Source organism: Pogonomyrmex barbatus, unplaced genomic scaffold (genome assembly GCF_055798465.1).
Source record: "Pogonomyrmex barbatus isolate J1 unplaced genomic scaffold, ASM5579846v1 scaffold4, whole genome shotgun sequence".
Taxonomy (NCBI): domain Eukaryota; kingdom Metazoa; phylum Arthropoda; class Insecta; order Hymenoptera; family Formicidae; genus Pogonomyrmex; species Pogonomyrmex barbatus.
In genome coordinates this window covers 2,677,574-2,698,307 of record NW_028297138.1, presented here as the reverse complement: position 1 = coordinate 2,698,307, position 20,734 = coordinate 2,677,574, and the positions used below count along the sequence as shown (strand labels likewise).

The window sequence follows — 20,734 nt, the reverse complement described above, 5'->3', positions numbered from 1 at the left end:
TTTGTTTTTTTTTGGACATTCGTGTACCTCGTCCGTTCGCATTCGCTTTTAACTCTCGGTTTAGTTTGTCGATTCTCTCCGAAGTAACCGCAGATTTAATTAAACTTTAATATCGGGACGGAATATATTTTAAATTAAAATAAACCTGCAACTTCTTTTAATTATCACTTTATTAAATATGAGCAAAAGTGTTCCTTTTGTGCGCTCTTGTTTTTCAACTTCCCTGCAGAACCCTACAGAGAACCACTGGCCGCTGGTCCCGACCCCCAATCTCTCGATGATCTACCTGCAACATTTCTTGTTATCATCACAGTAGTAAGTCGCATGGATTAATATGATCTACCCATCACCACTTAAATACCGATTGTTCCCCTTGTTCCCCTCCCTCTTACTTACCTCTCTAAGCCTACCATTCTTAAGGTTTAACACTTTTACATTTACATAATCATTTGTTTAAAATATTCATTTTTTTTTAGTTCAATTATTTATACTGTAAAAACCGAGTATGGCCCTAAATATTTTAACGTAGAGACTTACCCCGAACTGCCATGCCCGACGGCCTCCGCACTTTTGTAACACCCGCGTGCTACACTTACATGCAATTTTACTCCACTCTCATGCGCCCATTCGGAATGATATTAACCGTTATCATTATCTACCGAGTAATCACTATGCGTACCATTTCTCCTTTATGTTAAGTATTTGTGTTTTAATTTGTACTTTGTTCGTTTCACTTTAATTATATAAATGATTACTTTAACGATAAATCAACTTATTTATTAATAATTTAACCCTCTTACGCTCGTTCTCGCCCGCTCCCGAAGATCGCATATGGTCCTATTCCAGGCAAGAAAGATTAAATTCTCTTGCCTAAATTAACGGACCGACGAACGTACGTCACGCAGTCGGAGTCATAGCGTCTTTTTCAAGTTAACCTGTATCAGCTGACTTGTACGGTGCGTTTGACTCGCAGGCACGCTCCAGAGCAGCCACCTGTGAGAGGATATTCGGTGCGTCCTTCCTTGCCTCATCATCTTCGACCTTTAATCAAAAATTTAAAACTTTAAATACCGTTTTCTGAAAACAGTACTTTTGCAGATGGTGTGCACGATATTTTTGTAACCACTGAACTGATTACCTTCAAATTTGGCATGTTCAACAAACATTACATTATCGTTTGATGAACCAGAATAATGATAAGTTACATACTTTTATTACATAAAAATAATGGGTGAATTTTGATAATAAAAATTATTAGATCTGATTTGAAAACTCACCATTTCTACAATAATTTTTTTTTTAATTTTGGTTTATTAAACTAAAGCTACATATGTATAAAGTAAAACGCCATTTGATTTTTTGTTTCAGATTATCTGGAAGATTAATATTGTGCACGCCAGTGGATGATAAACTTTGCGTGGCGTGATATTCGATTATTAATAACTTTTACGTTTATCGTTAAAATTTAATATAAAAAAACTGTAAGTTGTTCAAACATAAATAAAAACATGGTATAAATTTTAGATAAATTGAATTGCTAGTTTCTTAAAACAAAATTCCCAAATTGTGTCATGTTTTTAGCTAAAATAATAGGATTCGCCCCTTAATAAATTAAAATTATATTGTAACATAATAATTCCGAATTATATTATACCTCGACATAATTAAAATTTGTGGAATTATTATTACGTCACAATATACTTTTCATTGATAGATAATCATACTTATGACTTACTAATTTCTTAAGATCTTTATATTAAACAAAAATTTTTTTATTTTTGGAAGCTACAAAAGCTTGTCATTTAGACAATTTTAATTTACTAGACATTTGTATACAGACATATTAAAAGTTTAAATTACTATGTCGGAACATAATTTTAATTCAAAGTATTATTATTATTATGATAGTAATAATTCCTACAATTAAATTATTAATAAGGATAGGAAAGTCATTTTCAATTATTATAAAAAACGAACTTTTTCAGGAAGATTTCTCAATTATAATTCCCATCATCTGCTCAATCAAAAAATAAGAGTTCAATACTTAATAGAATATTTTGTTTATCACAATTTCATTACAAGACCTTTTTGATAGGTTAATAATGAAAGGTTAATAATTTATAAAATAATGGATATATCATCCATTAATTTTCAACACAATAGATTAAAATATCTCGTTTTTAAAAACAACAACTAATACTAAATTGAGGATATCAACTCAAATACAATAAAAAATTATTTTGTTTTTTATGGAGAATATTTTTGAGAGCTTCCGATCACTAAAAGACATAATTTTATAATTGCTTTGCTGCAAAATACATTCCCAAATAAAAAGGGAGGGGTGCGTCGGGCGGGGCCCGACCACGAACTAGTCGTGAAAACTCATAATTATTTTACGAAAAAATATCACCTTAGCTAGGAATAGAACCTGGATCTCTTGCTTACCGGGCAGACATCTTATCCTTTCGACTACAGAGGCATGTGATGATATTTATCGCAAATAATGTGTTTAAAATAATATATCAACAATATAATGATACACATACATACATATATCACAATACGAGGGTAGTCTGAAAAGTTTTGAGCCTAACATAGAAACAAGTATTTTTTCGGTCAAATATAGTTTTATTTTTCAACATAATCTCCTTTTAAGTCGATACACTTTTCCCATCGATACTCTAACCTCCTTAACCCCTCCAAATAGTAGTTGGCGTCTTGCTCCGCAAAATAGGCGTTTACATATGCGATGACCTCCTCGTTCGATGAAAACCTCTGTCCTCCAAGCGAAACTTTAAGCTTAGGAAACAGGAAAAAGTCGCTGGGGGCCAGATCTGGTGACTACAGTGGGTGGTCAACCAATTCGAAGTGCAGTTTGTGAATTTTGGCCATGGCCACCGAAGTGTGAGCAGGTGCGTTGTTTTGATGGAACAGCACTTTCTTCTTCTTCAAATGCGGCCGTTTTTTTGCAATTTTTGCCTTCAGCTTATCAAGTAATGATGCGTAATACGCTCCGGTTATTGTTTTATCTTTTTCAAGATAGTCGATACACACAATTCCAATTGACTATCCCAAAAAACAATCGCCATTACCTTCCCAGCTAATGGAACCGTCTTCACCTTTTTCGGAGCAGGTTCACCCTTTGCAGTCCACTGTTTGACTGTTCTTTTGTCTCTGGAGTGTAGTGGTAGATCCAAGTTTCATCTATAGTTATGAATCAACGCAAAAAATCTGACTCGTTTCGCTTGAACCGCTCCAACAGGGCCTTGGAAATGTTCATTCAAATTCGTTTTTAGTTCAAAGTGAGCAAGCGCGGCACTCAACGCGCGAATAGCTTGCGCATATCCAATTCTTCAGTCAATATATGATAAACGCATTCTTTCGATATGCCCATAGCCTCTGCTCTCTCTCTAACCTTGATTCGACGGTCGTCCAGTACCATTTGGTGAACATTTTCGATGTTATCAGCGATGGTCGCAGTTTTTGGTCATCTCGAACGCTCATTATCAGCCAAGCTGATACGATCACGTTTAAATTCAGCTGCCCATCTTTTTACGGCAAATGATGGGACAGAGTCCCCGTAAACAGCGTCCAACTCGATTTTAATTTGCGCAGGCGTATTGCCTTTCAAATGTAAGAATTTAATCACGGCACGATATTCAATTTTTTGGTCGCTCCCGCTATCAAAAGGTCGTTACAAACGGGGAATATTTCGCTGATTAATATTTTTTTGTTTGTTTTTGAATAAAGATTGAATTTTAAAAACAAAAAAAAGCTCAGAACTTTTTTGTACACCTAATATGTTATGAATTATGAATTTATGTCAAGTATAAGCTGAATTTATTGTACATTTTTCACATATATGTGAATAACATTATGAGTAACGTTTTGTTATAAAGTTATTCTACTTGTTACAAAATTAAATACGTGATTCAGCTATTATATAAAAATTATAACTCTCGATTCATTAAAATTATATTAGTAATTTCTTTAAATTTTAGTGTAATTAATTCTAAAAATACAATATTAAAATATGTATCCAAATGTATCCAAAAATGGTAAATTATTTATTTGCGTTCTCACAGCAAGTTTGATATCCTTTTGATTGCCTCGGAGAATGAGTTTGATGATATCGGCGTCGATGTAATTGTTAGATATAGTTCTATCGCCTTGATCAGATAACGCGCACTCGTTAACAATAACGACAGATGCTAGCTGATCTATACGACCATCGACACATTTGATGATATTGTTCATTCCTTGAAAAGTAGCTTGCTGCATTACAACTGCGACAGAGTAAGTTTTCCTTTTTTTCGACGTGGTTGTTCCTCCGCTTTCGAGTCTATTTGCGTACTTCTTTGTTTAGGAAAATTTTAATTTTCTTTATACGTCACCAACAGATTTCGCTCCGTAGGCAAAGGTGAAATTAATGAATATGTTTGCAAATGTGATAGGATTTATTTTGCTTTTATTGCTTCAGTTAAAGTACGCGCGCATGTCTCGAATACTCTCTTGAAATTGCTGCCACGTGTCCGGATCAAAGCTTATTTCCTCTGCAGAATTACCACTCAATTTGACGACAGGCTCGAAGATACTCTCCTTAGATAATTGTAATCCCACGTGTAATTTCTTCGTATGAGAGATATTGAGAGGGTACGTCGTAGAAAGCAACAAATTTTGTTGCACATTTTGCACAGAGTTCTTGAACATCTTGCGAATATTTTCTAGTTTAGCGGAATTCGCAGCTTCTTGTTGTCCGGCCATTCTTGAGAGAATTTTGAATAAATGTTCACTTTTAACAAACGAAAACTTGGAGCGATATTTTCGATGGATGCTTCGATGTATTCCCAAATAAGAAGGGAGGATGTCACGGCGGGGCCCGATCACGAACCGGTCGACCGAACCACAGTCGTGAAAACTCTAATTATTTTGCGAAAAAATACCACCTCAGCCAGGAATCGAACTTGGATCTCCTGCTTACGGGCATCTTATCCCTTCGATTACCGAGGCATGTGATGATATTTATCGCAAATAACGTGTTTAGAATAACACGTCAACAATACAATGATATAATGTCAATACTCGAATGAAGCAATGTACCGGTATGTACAGCAATACCTACTTATACAGCATCTCTCCTTTCCTTCGAAATAAACAAAAAAAGTACATTTTATAAATAATATACAATCAAACCGAAGATTCTAGAAGAAACGCATCTCTTTGCTTTGTCTCTGTTCTTTTTCAAGGAAAAATTTTTCTCGAATAACAGAGTTATTATAGGTTTAATCATGTTCGAACACGCGTGTGTCTTGGATGTTAAATGAGAAAAATTTTAAATAAATAACTTATTGAACATTCGAGTAAGCTATAATTTGACGCTCTTTTTTCAATAAAGAAAGAATTTTCTCAAATAAAGGAAATATTGCAGATTCGATCACGTGCTTCACGATTCAAACATGCTTGAGTATTAGATGAGAAAATTAAAAAAAAATCATCGAAAAAATCATACAAAAACTATTTCAAGAAGAAGAAATTTTCGAAATATACAATAGAATTACAAATAAGAAATATTTTATAAATGTTAAATTTGAAGAAGCGAGAACTTTCCTCAAATTTAAATAATTATTCATATGAACTATTCATATGGACATATATCTGGCGCCATTTATGCGTTAATAAATAAAAATGAAGATTCCGAGACTTCGGAAAAAGGATCAAGTCTAGATACAAGGAATACAAATTTTCAAGAAAAAATGATTTATTACTTGGGCTATGAGATAACATTCTCACATTTCTTTTCTCTTTGAAACTACAGAATAATTCTATAATTTTTTATAAGTCTCTTTTTCCGTACGGAAGAGGTAGGATTTTCCTTATAAATAATGTGTCTTGCGCTATCTAAAACTATTTCTGAGTTGAACTCTTTCATGCTTCGGTTTCATCACGCAAGTTTTAAAAGTTTGTGTTCGGGTTATTTTGTTTATGCGAATAAAGATACGAAAAAATGGAAAGTGAAATTATCAGAAGAAGCGTAAAGTTAGCATCGATACTCGATATCCGCATAAACGAGAAATTTTTATCTAAAATATCCGAAGTTTCGCTCGATGCTATCTGCTTTTTACCCGTTTTTCATGCGAATGTTCCAATACAATATTGGGAGTATCAGTTAAAATACTTTGGTGCCGACGCGCAGTTACTTCGGATTGCCGGAGAAACAATCGAAATGCGACGTGCATTTGAACACGAGGAGGAGGATGTGGGTAGACACATCCAAAATCTGCTCTCGTATCACCATAATGGTAAGCACCGCTGTATTATTTCTATATAAATAACTCGAATAATGAACTCGGTTTAGCTAATTTTTAATAATAAATTGTAGAAGGAAATGCTCGTCAAAGAGTCACTGCGTTAGTATCCTCTCACGCAGATTCAGAGGTGATGCGCGGAGGAAGAGCCAGAAGCAGGATCAGCACGTAAGTAATATCACTAAAAAACTAGGCAGGAATAATATTAAAAATGTAATTTTTTGCAATTTTCTAAAATTAAAATATTAAATGCTTTTAGGAAGGACAGTATTGAATTATCGCAGGAATTGAAGGAGGAGGCGCCTCCAGAAATTATTCAGGTCTCGTAGCTCTGATAGATTACATTTTCAAATAAATATTCTTTAAAACAAATAGTAAAAGTTAAAAAAATCTTAATACAACTTTGTTTTTCAGATATGGAAGTAAGTATACCCAATCCGCGTGTGTTTTTGCCTGATAAGTTGATAGAGAGAAAAAAATATTAATTTAAAGGACATAATATCTATATTAATTAAGAATAATATTAATATCGGGAATAAAAATTTATAATATACTTTTTTCCTAGAATACGATCATATGTATTCTCCCGTAATTCTGGAAGAGGGAGACGATGAACGGGGAAAAGAAGAAGAGCAGGAAGAGGAGAAGAAACGCAAAGAAGAACGAGAAGCCGAAGTAGAAGAGGAAATTAGAGAAATACTTCCTGCTGGTAATAATAATATAATCTTTTTTCTTAATTTCTCGATTTATGTTCGTATCTAATTTTAAATTATCGAATTTTTTTTAATAAGAACTCCTCTCAGCCCTATTCTTTATGTGAGAAGGAGACGGTGGCGTTAAAAAGCGAGTTACCTCAGCGAAAAATATCATGTATGCACGTTTCTTAAATTAAATACAAACATAATATTCGCAGCAATATCTAAGTATTTTCTATAAAGTAAATTCTAATTTTTGTAACTTTTGTGCAGAAACGAACATCGAAGAGCCGCAGCGTGGAGGAGGCCGAATACTTCCTGCTCAGGAGAATTCGGAAGAGGAAGAGGAGGAGCAGGAAATAGCTGAAGAAGAATCCCTTTCTTCTTCCTGGAGAAAGTGGGAGAGGAACAAGTGGAAGAGGAAACAGAGGAGGAGGAGGAAAGGGAAAAGCACGAGGTGCCTCTGAGAACGAGGTCAGAAATTTTAATCATTTATTATTAATCGGGAAAAATTCACGCCGGTTTAAAAATTTCGAGATATTAGGAAGAGAGGCGATATTCCGTTTGCGTCCGCTAGGAGTTCGCCTGAAGGAGTCGAACTTTATAATTGACTTGAAAACGCTGAAGGTATGCATGCCTATGCGTTGCATACCTCCGAACCGCATAATTACATGGGATTTTCATTCGATTCGAAGGATTTAACGCACGGTTCGGTGGGATTATCGTTTCGATCGGCACGCGATTTAACTCATGAGAACATTTGGCGTCTTGTGAGTTTAGTAGCGCAAAGCGCTGGTGATCTCGATATCGCACAGAATTTTAACGTATGTATTTTCAATGTCATGGCATTCAGAAGTCGCGGGCGCGTTTCGAATAAACTTAGCGGGAAGACATACGAAACGTTCAATCTTAACAATCTCCAATTCAGATAATTTGTATTTTCCCCGCTCTCTCGTAGCCGCGCAAATTTATCATGAACGGGAACGTTGCGGGGGAACTTCACAAGCGATAGAATGCGGTAAGACGTCAGAATTTCTCATTACAACGCGATCTCGCGCTGGATTTGACGAGGAGGGCTGGCGTTACCATTCCTGGAGAGATTCGGAAAATAGAATGTTTCCAACGCTTTCTCGCCGCATCCGATATCGATTGTTGTTTATAATTTTACTACTTTCGGACGTGGGGAGAGACCTTTATTCGACGGAGCCGCGACGGTACTCGCCTCTTTAGAACGCGAGCCCTTATATCAATTAAATATTATATATTACGAACATCAACATCACTGTAGTCTTATTTTAAATTTAAAAGTGGCCGCAGGAAGTAGAAGAGGTTATTGCATATCATGCAATATCGGATATTGCGAGGAAAAGGGTCACCGCTGCTCAAATAAATGTTCTCGATGTAACAACATGCCGCCGTGTGATCAGCGCGAAATCGTAGAACTTATAGTGAACTTAGGTGTGAGACTTGCAAACGTTCTTTCGTTTTTTGGAAACGCATTCGAGTACCATCTCGCGACAAAGTCGTATGACGGAAAAACTCCGACGAGTGTCTGTAAGTGTCGGTCCACAATAAGTATTTAATCTTTAAGTCGTAAGAAATTGACCAATCATAGTCGATTATTCTTTTCATATTAGATTATAATTGGTCAATTTCTTACGTCTTAAAGCTTAAGTCACCTATTGTGGACCGACACTAATACCATTCGACTTTGCGAAGGTTGCGGACAAGTTATAAAAACGACAAAAAGACACAAATGTGGCATTTCTTTTTGTAAAATTTGCAGTTCGCTAAATCATCTTTGCTACATGCAACCTCTCTCTCGTGAAGATAGATCCTCCACTGTTGAATCCGACGAGGATTCTTCTGTAATTACGAGAGAGAACGAACAGAATAACGCGGGTGAGCGGGAACGCAAAAAAGGACAAACGGCATTCGTGTTTTATGATTTTGAGACGCGTCAAGATCAATTGCTTGAGGAAACTCATATAAACATTCACGTCCCGATTCTCGCGCAACAGATTTGCGATTCGTGCGCGGGGATAGATAATTTGTCGGTGCGCTGCGACTGGTGTGGAGTATTTGTGGATGCGAATTTGTTTTTTGACAGGATTCTGTAAAATAATTTGTCGAATTTGCAACACACCCTACGAAACATTTTACTTGGATCATTTGTATAGCGCATAACGCGAAATCGTTCGACACACAGTTTTATTCTCCGGTACATTGTTAAAAATTACTCCGGATTCGAACCTCGTATAATTTTGAACGGTACAAAAATTATGGTCTTATCAGCAAATTGTGCGAAATTTATCGACAGTATTAATTATATGCTGATGCGTCAGAATTACCGAAGGCCTTCGGGTTACCGAATACTTGTGACAAAAGTGTCTTTCCTTACTTATTTAATACTGCTGATAATCAAACATATGTCGGCCCGCTATCGGATGTCCATTATTACTCGCCCGAATGCAAACAGAGGAACGCGAACGTTTTTCTTGCGTGGCACGCAAAAATGACAGAAATAAATACCGTATTTGATTTTCAACACGAAATACTCGAATATTGTCGCACTGACGTTGATATCCTTCGACGAGCATGCATGGCTTTCAGAAAAATATTCTTAGAGCGGGAAAACGTGTGTCCATTCGAGTACAACTATCACTTCAACGTGCATGAGAATTTTTCGGAAAAACTTTTTGCATGGAGGAGAAATAGGAATTCAGGTGGATACAGATTTACAGATAACCAGTCGCGCAAAATCGAGCAATGTCTAATTTTGAAGGAACGGGAGATCGGTCATCAAATAATTCACGCGAATATTGATTAGCAAAAGGCATGCTTGTCATGGTATACGAATGCGAGAATGGAGGTTAAACGCAACGTCATGTCTTACAATTTCATGGATGCTTTTTTCACGGATGCTTCTTATCCAATAAATCGCGATAAAATGCTCGGGAATTTTAAAGATACGATTGACACGCGTTATGAACGAACGGTTGCGTCAGCAGGGATATATTCTAACGGAAAAATGGGAGAGTGTCTTTGACGAAGAAATGCGCGAGAATCGAGATCTACGAGAATTTCTTGAGAATCACCCTATGGTACAAATCTTGCTCCTCTCGAGCCTCGTGATGCATTTTTTAGCGGACGCACCAGCAATATCGTGACTCGATACGAGGTTTAAGGATACCGGATACCGAGAAGATACGCTACGTAGACGTATGTTCTCTATACCCGTACGTATTCAAGACGAGTTTTTCCAATCGGTCATCCAGATATTTATATAGGCGAGGAATGCAATAGTTTAATTGGAATTGCGCCAAATTTTAATTTCAGTCCAGTCGAGGATCTCGTACGTTGCCGAGTACTCCCCTCGCGTGATCTTTTCCATCCGGTACTGCCGTATCACGTACGCGGTAAATTATTATTCGCTCTTTGTCGTACAAGCTGTGAAACATTTTCTCGCAATGCGTGCACTCACGACGATTCTGCGGAGCGTGAGTTCGAGGGCACATGGTGTCCTGTGAATTATGCAAAGCAATCGAAAAAGGATATCTCGTGACGGGTAGTGAGATTTAGCAATACAAATACACGTGATATAATCCTGAAACGCGACAGAGTTCTTTGCCGGGTATATTAATATCTTTTTACAACTAAAACAAGAGGCGAGTGAGTGGCCGAGCGAGTGTGAGAACGATCGATGTTGCTAAAGAACGTTACCTGAGCGAGTATGAAACAACCGAATGTATCATTCTTGATAAAAGCAACATCGTACGTAATTTCGGCTTACGCTCCGTCGCCAAACTTTGTCTCAATTCGTTTTGGGGAAGATTCGGCCAGCAAATTAGCTTGCCGAATACGAAAATAATAAGAACTTATCAACGTTTCGCTGAATTGTTGTCAAGCCCGTAACACGAGATAGTCGGAATATTGCCCGTCAACGAGGAGGCAATATATGTTTCATGGCGATTAAAGAGCGAAGCGGTAGTACCTTCACCAATAAGTAACGTGGTGATAGCGGCGTATATGACGGCACAGGCGCGTTTAAAGTTATATAAATATTTGGAAAAATTAAACCGTCGCGTTATTATATTATGATACAGATTCTTGTATATATACGAGCAGCGGTGATCCCAACGAGTATGAACCGCATACAGGTAATTTTTTGGGTGATATGACTTACGAACTCAAGAGTTACGAATGTGATAGCTTCATCGAGGCGTTTGTATCTGGCGGACCGAAATTTTACGCGTGCGTGGTACATATACCGGACGCAAATATGAAATATGTAAGATAAAGGGAATCAAATTAAATTTTGAAAACTCGCAGCTGCTTTTTAATTTTAACAGTATTTATAATTTATATAATATATAATTATTAAATAGGGAAAGAGAGAAGAGAGAAGAGATAAATCTGCGATTTAAAGCAATTCGTCCCACCGCGTTTCACGAGGTAATAACGCGAAACGAAGTAAAAACATGTGCTCCAGTTTTATTAAAACGTAGATTTATCGCTTTTCTTATCCGTACGTTTTACATGATATAATATTTACTTAAAATTAAGTTAGGTTAAGGCTCGGATTTTCCCATCTTCGTGCAAATGTAAATATGTATACCAAATAAATATGTTTGTAAAAATTAAGTTTATTTTATTTTATTAGTTATTAAATTTAAGAGAAAAATGTAATTTGAAAAATGTTTATTATTCGAAGTTTCGATTAGAAAACGTTTTGTAAAATTAAAAATGTGAATTTGTATTTACTTTTAGTTATTAAAAGAAAATGTAATAAAAATGTTTATTTTTCTAATTGTGTTTATTTTTAATTATTAAGAGAAAATGTAATAAAAATGTTTATTTTTTTAATTGTAAGGAATAGTATAATAAACCTTTTGTTGTAAAATTAAATTTTTTAAACTCCCAATTTTTCCTCACATTACTATAACTTTCTTTTAAAATTAATTTCTTATACAGAAAAAATTTTAAATTTTCGATGGAGAATGAAATACTTTGTAAAAGAAAAAAGTATAAATTTTACGTCCGCAAATAAATATTCAATCACTTTTTCTGCAAGCAAGTTTCTCCGGCTTGAATTAGCTTTCGAGGAACATCGCGTACAAGCTCGTTAGCGTCGGTGCTTTCGCGATGAACGCTCGTACGAGCGTACGAGCGAAGCTTGTCGCGATCGAGTATGAGCTCGTTACGCGAAGATGCTGGCGCGAGCATACCCCCGCCGCGGAGGGGTCCTTCCGCGAGTAAGCTAATCTCAAAAATCTCAAAAATTTCTCTGAGAAAAAAATCAAGAATCTCAAATGTCCTATCCCATTGTTTATTAAACTAAGTACGACGCGCAAAACGTTCATTTCGCGAAATGGATGTACACTGGAAACATCCATGGACGTCGATCGTGTGTGGATCGACGGAATATGGAAAAACAATCTTTGTAAAGAGATTTCTTCGTCATTTACCCGTTATGTCAGATGTCTATTTTAAGAGAATTTTGTTTTATTATGCCGAGTGGCAGGATGCTTATCAGCAGCTTCAATATCGAAACTCGAGATTCCGCAATCGAATTTCACGAGGGATTATTACGTCCGAAAGATTATTCTAACGATCCATTTTGTGCGAAATTGATAATAATTGACGATCTTATGAGGGAATCATCCTCGAGCGAAGCGGTCGTAGAACTGTTTACCAAGGGAAGTCATAAGAATCTCAGCGTAATTCTCATCACGTAAAATCTCTTTTATCAGAGACATGGACAACGCGATATATCTCTCAATGTGAATTACTTTGTGATTTTCAAAAAATGATCGCGCGCAAATTCATCTCGCTTATCAAATCTATCCGAATGATCCAAAGTTCCTTGAGGAAGCGTATCATGACGCCACGTCTCAACCTCACGAATATTTATTGCTCGATCTGAAACAATCGACTCCCGACAAATATCGTTTTTGCACATGCATATTTTCCGATGATACGGCGAACTACGTTTACGTACCGCGCAGATCCTTTTCCGGAAATTTCGTATAAAAGTATCGTACTTGCATTCTCTCGTGACAGTCGCGCAACTTCCTTGCGATGAAGAAGAGAACGTCTTCGGTTAATGCGAAAAAAAATCGCAGAACATTCGATAAGAAAAATATCTGTCTTCTCAAAGCGCTGTATTATTTGAACAAAAATCAGCGCGTCTCTTTCTTACGCCAGGCGGACGAAAAATTCATTCGTTGTATCTGTGTTTTCAATACTCTCAAGGGTAACGTTCCGCTCGAACGCGTTGAAAAAGTCGTCTAAGCAAATATAAAACAACTTTGCGTCTCATAGCGAGAAAAGTCGGAAAAATATTGGAAAAATAAGAAGTTATTATTACAGCGAGGCGAATTTTTATCGTATTTCATCGGACCTATACTATCGTCTCTATTTTTGAAAATTATCGGTGGGTAGTCAGAAAGAGAGAGAGAGAGAGAGAGAGAGAGAGAGAGAGAGAGAGAGAGACAGGTAAACTGTTGAGTTATGGAAAGGGTAAAGAAGATAATCTTGATTTCCACAGAAAATCTTGAAAGAATGCAGCACCGCCTCCAACAACATCAGCAATCGACACGAAGAAAACTCTACGCGACAGAATTCGGAGACGATACATGGAGAAAATTTAAATTCCGTACAAACACCTGGAACGACTTTGTCACGACTCGATTCCGATATGAGCAGGATTCTTAATTCACTCATCTTGCGCGATGTAAGCGAGAAATGGAAATTGTATAAAGAAATACTTTGGCGATATCTCCATTTTGATAAATCGCAAAAGAAAGATTCGACGTGTAACGCCGTCGATGAGAACAATTCAGATGTGCGGGAGGAAGACGTAGCGGAACCGGCGCGCGAATCACAAACGCTAAGCAAACTTTCTCATCTTGACGAGTATGTAAGTAATATACTATGGGCTGACTCTTTGCGTAGGCGCGAACGGCGAAGCGTCGAAAAAAATATTAGAAAATGTGCCGAAAAGTTTTCGTGCCAAGGCGCGTTTTACTTTTAAAACATTTAATTGATAAAGCAGTACCGCGAGAATTACTTGGGACGAAGAAGGAATCGTGATTATCGACGGTAACGTTATAAAAGATTCGAATATCACAGAACTGATAAACAATGCGATGCGCGAGAAAAAAACCATGAAAACAATAAGAAGAGATCAGTTTGCGCAATTACCGCGTATGACAAACCCACCCCGACACTGTACATGTAGGAACTGTACACGTAGGAAATAAGAAATTGTTAGCAACCACATTATTTGTCGAAGTATTATCACCACCACGAGCGAGTTCCATTCCGAAAGTACCGAGAAAACTTTCAACGACAACGATAACGAGGAGGAGAGTACGACGCACGGGAAAGGGACAAAAATGCAAAACCGGTGAAGAATAGCGGGCAAACTGCGCATTGTTTTATTCGCCTCGTTTTCATAAAACCGATACCCCTATAACGTTCATGAAAGATTTTCCATAGGCGAGAAAGAGATGTTTACTTAATTGAATTGAAAGCTCTTTATGACGCGTTCGATGATAAACTTTTCTTTCGCCAAATTTTTATTTTTTTTCGACTCGTGCTAATTCTTGTTCAAAAAAAATCCCATCGATGTGTCCTCCCGATAAATCACACAATTGCAACATGGTCAATATCAACGTGGTCAATCGCAACGTGGCCAATCGCAACATGGTCAATTGGGACTGTGGTCAATATTAACGTCATCAAACGGGACGCTCCCACCGGCGATACACGAAGTCCGCTTCTTCGAATCGTTCCAGTCGAAATATCCAGCTGTAATTACACGTACGGGACGAATCTGGTAAAATATTTCTCCATTCTGCAATATATTCCACTGCGTCAAACGAAATTCCGTAAAATTGAAATAGATATAAAAGACTATCGTGGAGAAAAAATACCATTCGTATCCGAAACGCTGATAGTGACATTACACTTTAGACGTGTCCGTTAATTACCATTTGCGGTGGAAAGTCTACGGAATTTTGAGAAAAAATTAATCCCGCATGGAATACGACGAGTATTACGAAAGGCAGAACGGTGGAGGTAAGGGAGAAGGAATTCCTCGAATTTTCGTCGGTTCAGCCTATCAGCGTGATCATGAGATCGGAAGTTTCCTCGGAGGATTATTTAGAAGAGTACTTCCTTATCTAAGCAGGAGAATGCGCGCAATCGGGAAAGAAATTTTACGCGCCGGAATTGGCGTAATAGAGGATGTTGAAAACACTCCGTTCAAGGAAGCAATCAAAACGCGGCTCAAGAAATCGGGAGGAAGAGAAAAGCCAAAGAAAATATAAGTAACTTGATGAAGGGATTGGGATATAAAACATCCGCGAAAATGCGCGTGGCTCAGTTTCCCTTCGGAGGACACGATGCACGCACCGGTAAATTCGAGAGAAGCACGGTTCGTAAACGCAGACAAGTCGGTAAAAGAAAGAAATCATCGAAAATCGACGTAAAAAAAAATCATCGAGGAGAAAAGCGGGAAAAAATAAAAAAGCAACGAAACATCGACGAAATAGCGGGAAAAAGCTCACCGTATCTGATATATTCGCTTAACCGACGTGAGTACGATTCGTAAATTTGAGAGATATATCCTTTCTTCATACTCAATCGAGCGAGTGTTTAAAGAGCGAGCTCGATCTTTTCAGTTTACCTCCTACTCAAACCAGTATCAAGAGTTCACAATGGATTTATTACAAATCGATAACCTCGCTCGCGGATGACGCACCTATAGAATTCGTCGTACCCGGACACGGCGAAGATTATCTAGATCTCACGCATGCTAAGCCTCGCGTACGAGTGAAAAGTTTACCCGGTCCTGGGACATCGGCAGGAGGAAGAAACAAAGGCCCTATAAATCACCTACTACATTCGATGTTCAGATCGATTTCAATCAAAAACTCGTATCACCCCAAACAACGCCTACGCGTACCGCGCGTACATCGAAGCATTGTTAAATTATTTTTCACCGGCAAAAACTTCCCATCTGACTTCTTGTCTATAGGATACGGACGAACCGAGTTATATGGACGTGTTATTAGAATCGGACAATCCCAATCAAGCTGTCGTGAGACGCGCACGATACATCCAAGGAGAACGTTCGCTAGATCTAATAGGCATCTTCATTGCGACATCTTTAATCAGGATAAATTAAAAATTAACGGCGTTGAGGTTAAAATAAGACTTGTTCGCTCAAGAGATGCATTTTGTCTCATGGAAAGCAACTCAACGTCGAAAATACGTATTCTAGATGCTAGTTTGCTCATAAGAAGAGCAAAAATAAATCCTACAGTGTTACTTGAACATGCGAGAATGTTGAGTAAAACAACTGCCAAGTGACTCCTGACGCGAGTCGAAATTAAAACATTCACGATTCACGCCGAAGTGATAAGAGAATCGATTGACGCGGGTAACTTCCGAAACGCGTAATAGTCGGATTCATCGATAACAAATCGTTTAACGGTGACAGAAAGCTAAATCCATTTAATTTCAAAAATTATGGTATAAATTTCTTCTCGTTATATGTCGATAGCGTGCAAATTCCGAGCAGATCACTGCAACCAAATTTCTCAAAAGACCAGCCGCTCTACATCGAGGCTTATAACATCCTCTTCTCGGGAACCGGTATCCATTTCCTAAACGAGGGAATTCTATAAGCAAAGAAGATTATGCCAAAGGTTTCACGCTTTTCGCTTTCGATCTCACTCCCGATCTATCGGCAAATTGCGCGGGAACATTGCACATTGGAATCTTGTCAGACATGGAGTTTACGATTAGAGGTGCGATTTGAGAAAGCTACTACCACAACGATTAATTGTATCGTTTACACAGAGTTTGATAAAGTATTAGAGATCGATTCCTCAAATTATCGTTGGATAAGATATACTCAAATTTCTCCTCCTCCCATCGCTATCTACTTTTCATTTCTATTATTCCGAAAGCATAACGAAAAATAGCCGCAGTTTTGCTTTAGACACGAACGTCGTCACTTCGGGCAAAACAGATTAAAAGTGCATTCTACGCATCATGGATATATTTATCGATACACAAGGTTTCCGCGACGCTGAGGGGAAGTTTATACTGAAGTGGCGGTTGTCGCCGTTAAGCATTCATAAGTCACTGCATTATGTTGCCTTCATATCCATTTGTCAAATTATCCGAAAAATACAGACGAGAAAACAATTGGCTTTCTCGAAACTTCCACGGAATCGAGTGGTTTGACGGAACAATCAATTCCAAACATTTCACGGCGGAACTACGTGAAATTGCATGGCAAGCGCATTACATATACACTAGAGGTCGAGAGAAGGTACATTATTTGCGGAACATATTCGCAAGAAACGTATATAATCTAGAAGGAATCTCTCCCATTCAAAAATCTGTCGGAAGACGAAGAGCATGAATTACGCTGCAGTCATCACGGGTTTCATCGAAATTCCGACAAATTTCATTGCGTGTTATGCAATGCATGCAAATTGAGATACTGGATACAATCGCAAGAAGGAAACTGCGACTTAAGCAGCGATAATTCTTTTACCGATGAAAGCTCCAATGACAGTGATACAGAAAGCAAGTTTTTACGATAAAACAAAATTTCCCGAATCTCGTTATGTGGAGAAATAAGAGATTAGAAACAGAACAAGCGAGGTGCGAACAAATAAAAGCGGAGAAAGAAGATCTATCGAAACTCATGCATGAAAAAAAGAAAGCTCCTACCGTACAATCCTCGCAAGAAGATAAAAATATAACGACACCTACGAGCCAGGAAACAATTCAAACATTATTCCTCTCTGCGAAAGATGAATTTGCTCGAAATCTGCGGGTGTGTATCCTGCCGACAGAATCCCGAGGATGTGGACGAAGTCGACGACTATCGTCGCGAACACTGATAATCACGAACGTCCTGGACAACACTGAGTTGCTTTCTACATAGACAAGCATGGAGAAGACACGTATTTCGATAGCTACGGACTACCGCCCTTGGATTCTAAATTCAATCTATGATTGCAACGAAACTCTACTACTCATAAATGGAACATCATGCGATTACAGGGCACATTTTCTCAGACTTACGGACAATATTGCTGCGTATTTCTTTATTATTTGTCTCGCGGTTATAAGCTTAAACAGTTTCTCAAAATATTCAGCGAAAGTTACAAAGATAGTTTAATCGTACAATTATTTCGTAAAATCTTTCTTCATGGAAAAAGGAAATGCGAAAAATCTCATGTAACGTGTTGTCATATATAAACTTGTACTTTTAAAAATTAAATATTAAAGAAACATTTATGAATTTTGAGGGGAAGCGGACATTTCATGTATAGCTAGGGTAGACACGGGATGTCCAGTTACACTGGTGAAAGAACAATTTATCAATAACCAAAGTTTGCGCGTTCCTGAGCAGAAATGGCACAGGCATAGAGGCATCAACGATTTTAAATTAAAAATTAAGGGTATTGTCGATGCAAAGATAACTGTTGATGATACAACTAGAGTTATTACTTTGGGAGTTGTCCCTCACTCCACGATGTCTGTTCCACTACTGCTCGGTCGAGACACTCTCAAATTGTTTGACCAAACGATTGATCAAACATGTTGAATATGATCAAGCAGTAAGCGAGTTTTTATATATAAATAGATAGAGGAAAGAGCGGTGTATCAGATAATCTTAATATTAATCCTATTGTTCCTCTTAGATATAAAGACATGTTCGAATTTTTCTAAATCATTATTTGAGTGCTGAGAGGCCCGAGAGTCTTCGAAAGTCAAACTGGAAGCCACACTAATACTAAAAGAGAGCGAACCTATCCAATTTGGTCCAAGAAGGTTAAGTTTCGCAGATAAGGAAAGAATTCAAGAAATATTATACTTAATAACTTACTCACGAAATCATCAGGAAGAGCACTTCTGAATTCACGTCACTGATTGTACTAACTAGGAAGAAGAATGGTGAGGTGAGAATGTGCGTCGACTACCGCGCTCTGAACAAGGTACTGGCGCGGGACAATTATCCTCTTCCGTTAATTAAGGATCAGTTAGACACTTCACGAAGAAAACACTTTTATAGTAAATTGGATCTTAAAGACGGATTTTACCACATAGCAATGTTGCCTGGCTTGATAAAATATATCTCTTTTGTTACACCAATGAGACAGTTTGAGTTTGTCCGCCTGTCATTTGGGTTGAAGATCCCCAACTATTCCAGCGATTCATAAATAAAACTATGATGGATTTGATCAAAACAGGCACGGTCGTTGTCTATATAGACGACATTATGGTGACCAATAGAAACACATCCAAACTCTAATACGAGTGTTCGATGCTATGAATGCAAAATAAATTAGAGTTGAAACTAGAGAAATGCTCTCTTTTATATACAGAAATTAAATACTTGGGATATCGCATAAACAAGGACAGAGAATAAAGATATTGTGGCAGTTAGAGACTTCCCTGAGCCCAAAACTGGTGAGAGAGGTTCAATCTTTTCTTGGACTAGCTTCATATTTTTGTAAATTTATAAAAGGATTCTCCATAATTGTTCAACCGTTACTTCCTACGAAAAAACGTTCTATTTGAATTCAAAGCGCCCGAAAGAAATGCGTTTGAAACGCTAAAAGCCAAATTGATTGAGTCACCAATCTTGGCCATCTATGATTCGAAGGCTCATACTGAGTTGCACTGTGACGCCAGCGCCCAGGGTTTGGGGCAATACTAATGCAACGACAAGCTAACGACAAAATGCATCCGGTGTTTTATTTCAGCCGGCACACTACAGACACAGAAGCCAAATATCATAGCTTTGAATTGGAGACTCTAACCATCATATACGCTTTACGCAGATTTAGGATTTACTTGCAGGGTATTCATTTCGTGATAATTACTGACTGTAGCGCGGTCAAGCAAAGTGAAAAAACGTGACATCAATGCTCGTATAGCACGATGGAGTCTCGAGCTACAGAGTTTTGATTATAAGGTCGTACACCGATCCGGCGCTAAAATAACTCATATGGACGCCCTAAGCAGATCTTTTGGGGTACTGGTCCTGGAGGATAATCCGTTTGAATGGAATCTAATATTACAAGCCAGGGATTCAAATATTAAAGAAATTTCTCTCAAATTGAAGACTGAGGAGAGCTCAGTCTTCAATTTGAGAGCTCATTACGAGCTCCGCAATGGACTAGTTTATAAGAAACATTGCGGGAACCTCCTGTGTATGATCCCCGAGCAAATGGAAAAGCACGTCCTATTCAGGTATCACAACGAAATGGGCCACGTAGGAACAAACAAAATGATCGCTTCCATCCGGCGCACATACTGGTTTCCATAAATACGAGAAAAATGTGAAGAACATGTCCAAATCTGCTTGAAATATATTTCGTTTTCGTCTACCTCAGGAAGAGCAGAGGGATACTTAAATCCCATCCCCAAAGGAGATCGGCCATTTAATATCATACATATTGATCATTTTGGACCAGTGGACAGGCAAATTTCCATCAAAAAATACATCTTCATAGTGGTTGACGGCTTCTCTAAATTTGTCCGACTTTTTGTTACAAAAACGATCAGTTCCATAGAAGCCATTTTGTGTCTAACTCAATTATTTCAGAATTATACCAAGCCTGAGACTATTGTCTCCGACCTCGTTTACGTCGCAAGAATTTGAGGATTTTCTAAGGAAACAAGACATTTATC

At 37.7% G+C, this 20,734-nt stretch overlaps 1 long non-coding RNA gene across 1 annotated transcript in view; it reads right to left on the bottom strand.

Annotated features, from left to right (window-relative positions):
- The window catches only part of LOC148935647 (uncharacterized), a 78,459-nt gene continuing 57,725 nt past the window's right edge, over positions 1–20,734 (bottom strand). Inside the window, exons 3-5 of the long non-coding RNA XR_016140244.1 lie at positions 801–1,041; positions 538–733; positions 1–286 (exon numbers count right to left, since the gene is read on the bottom strand). This is a non-coding gene — a long non-coding RNA (uncharacterized LOC148935647). The remainder of the gene's footprint in view (positions 287–537; positions 734–800; positions 1,042–20,734) is intronic.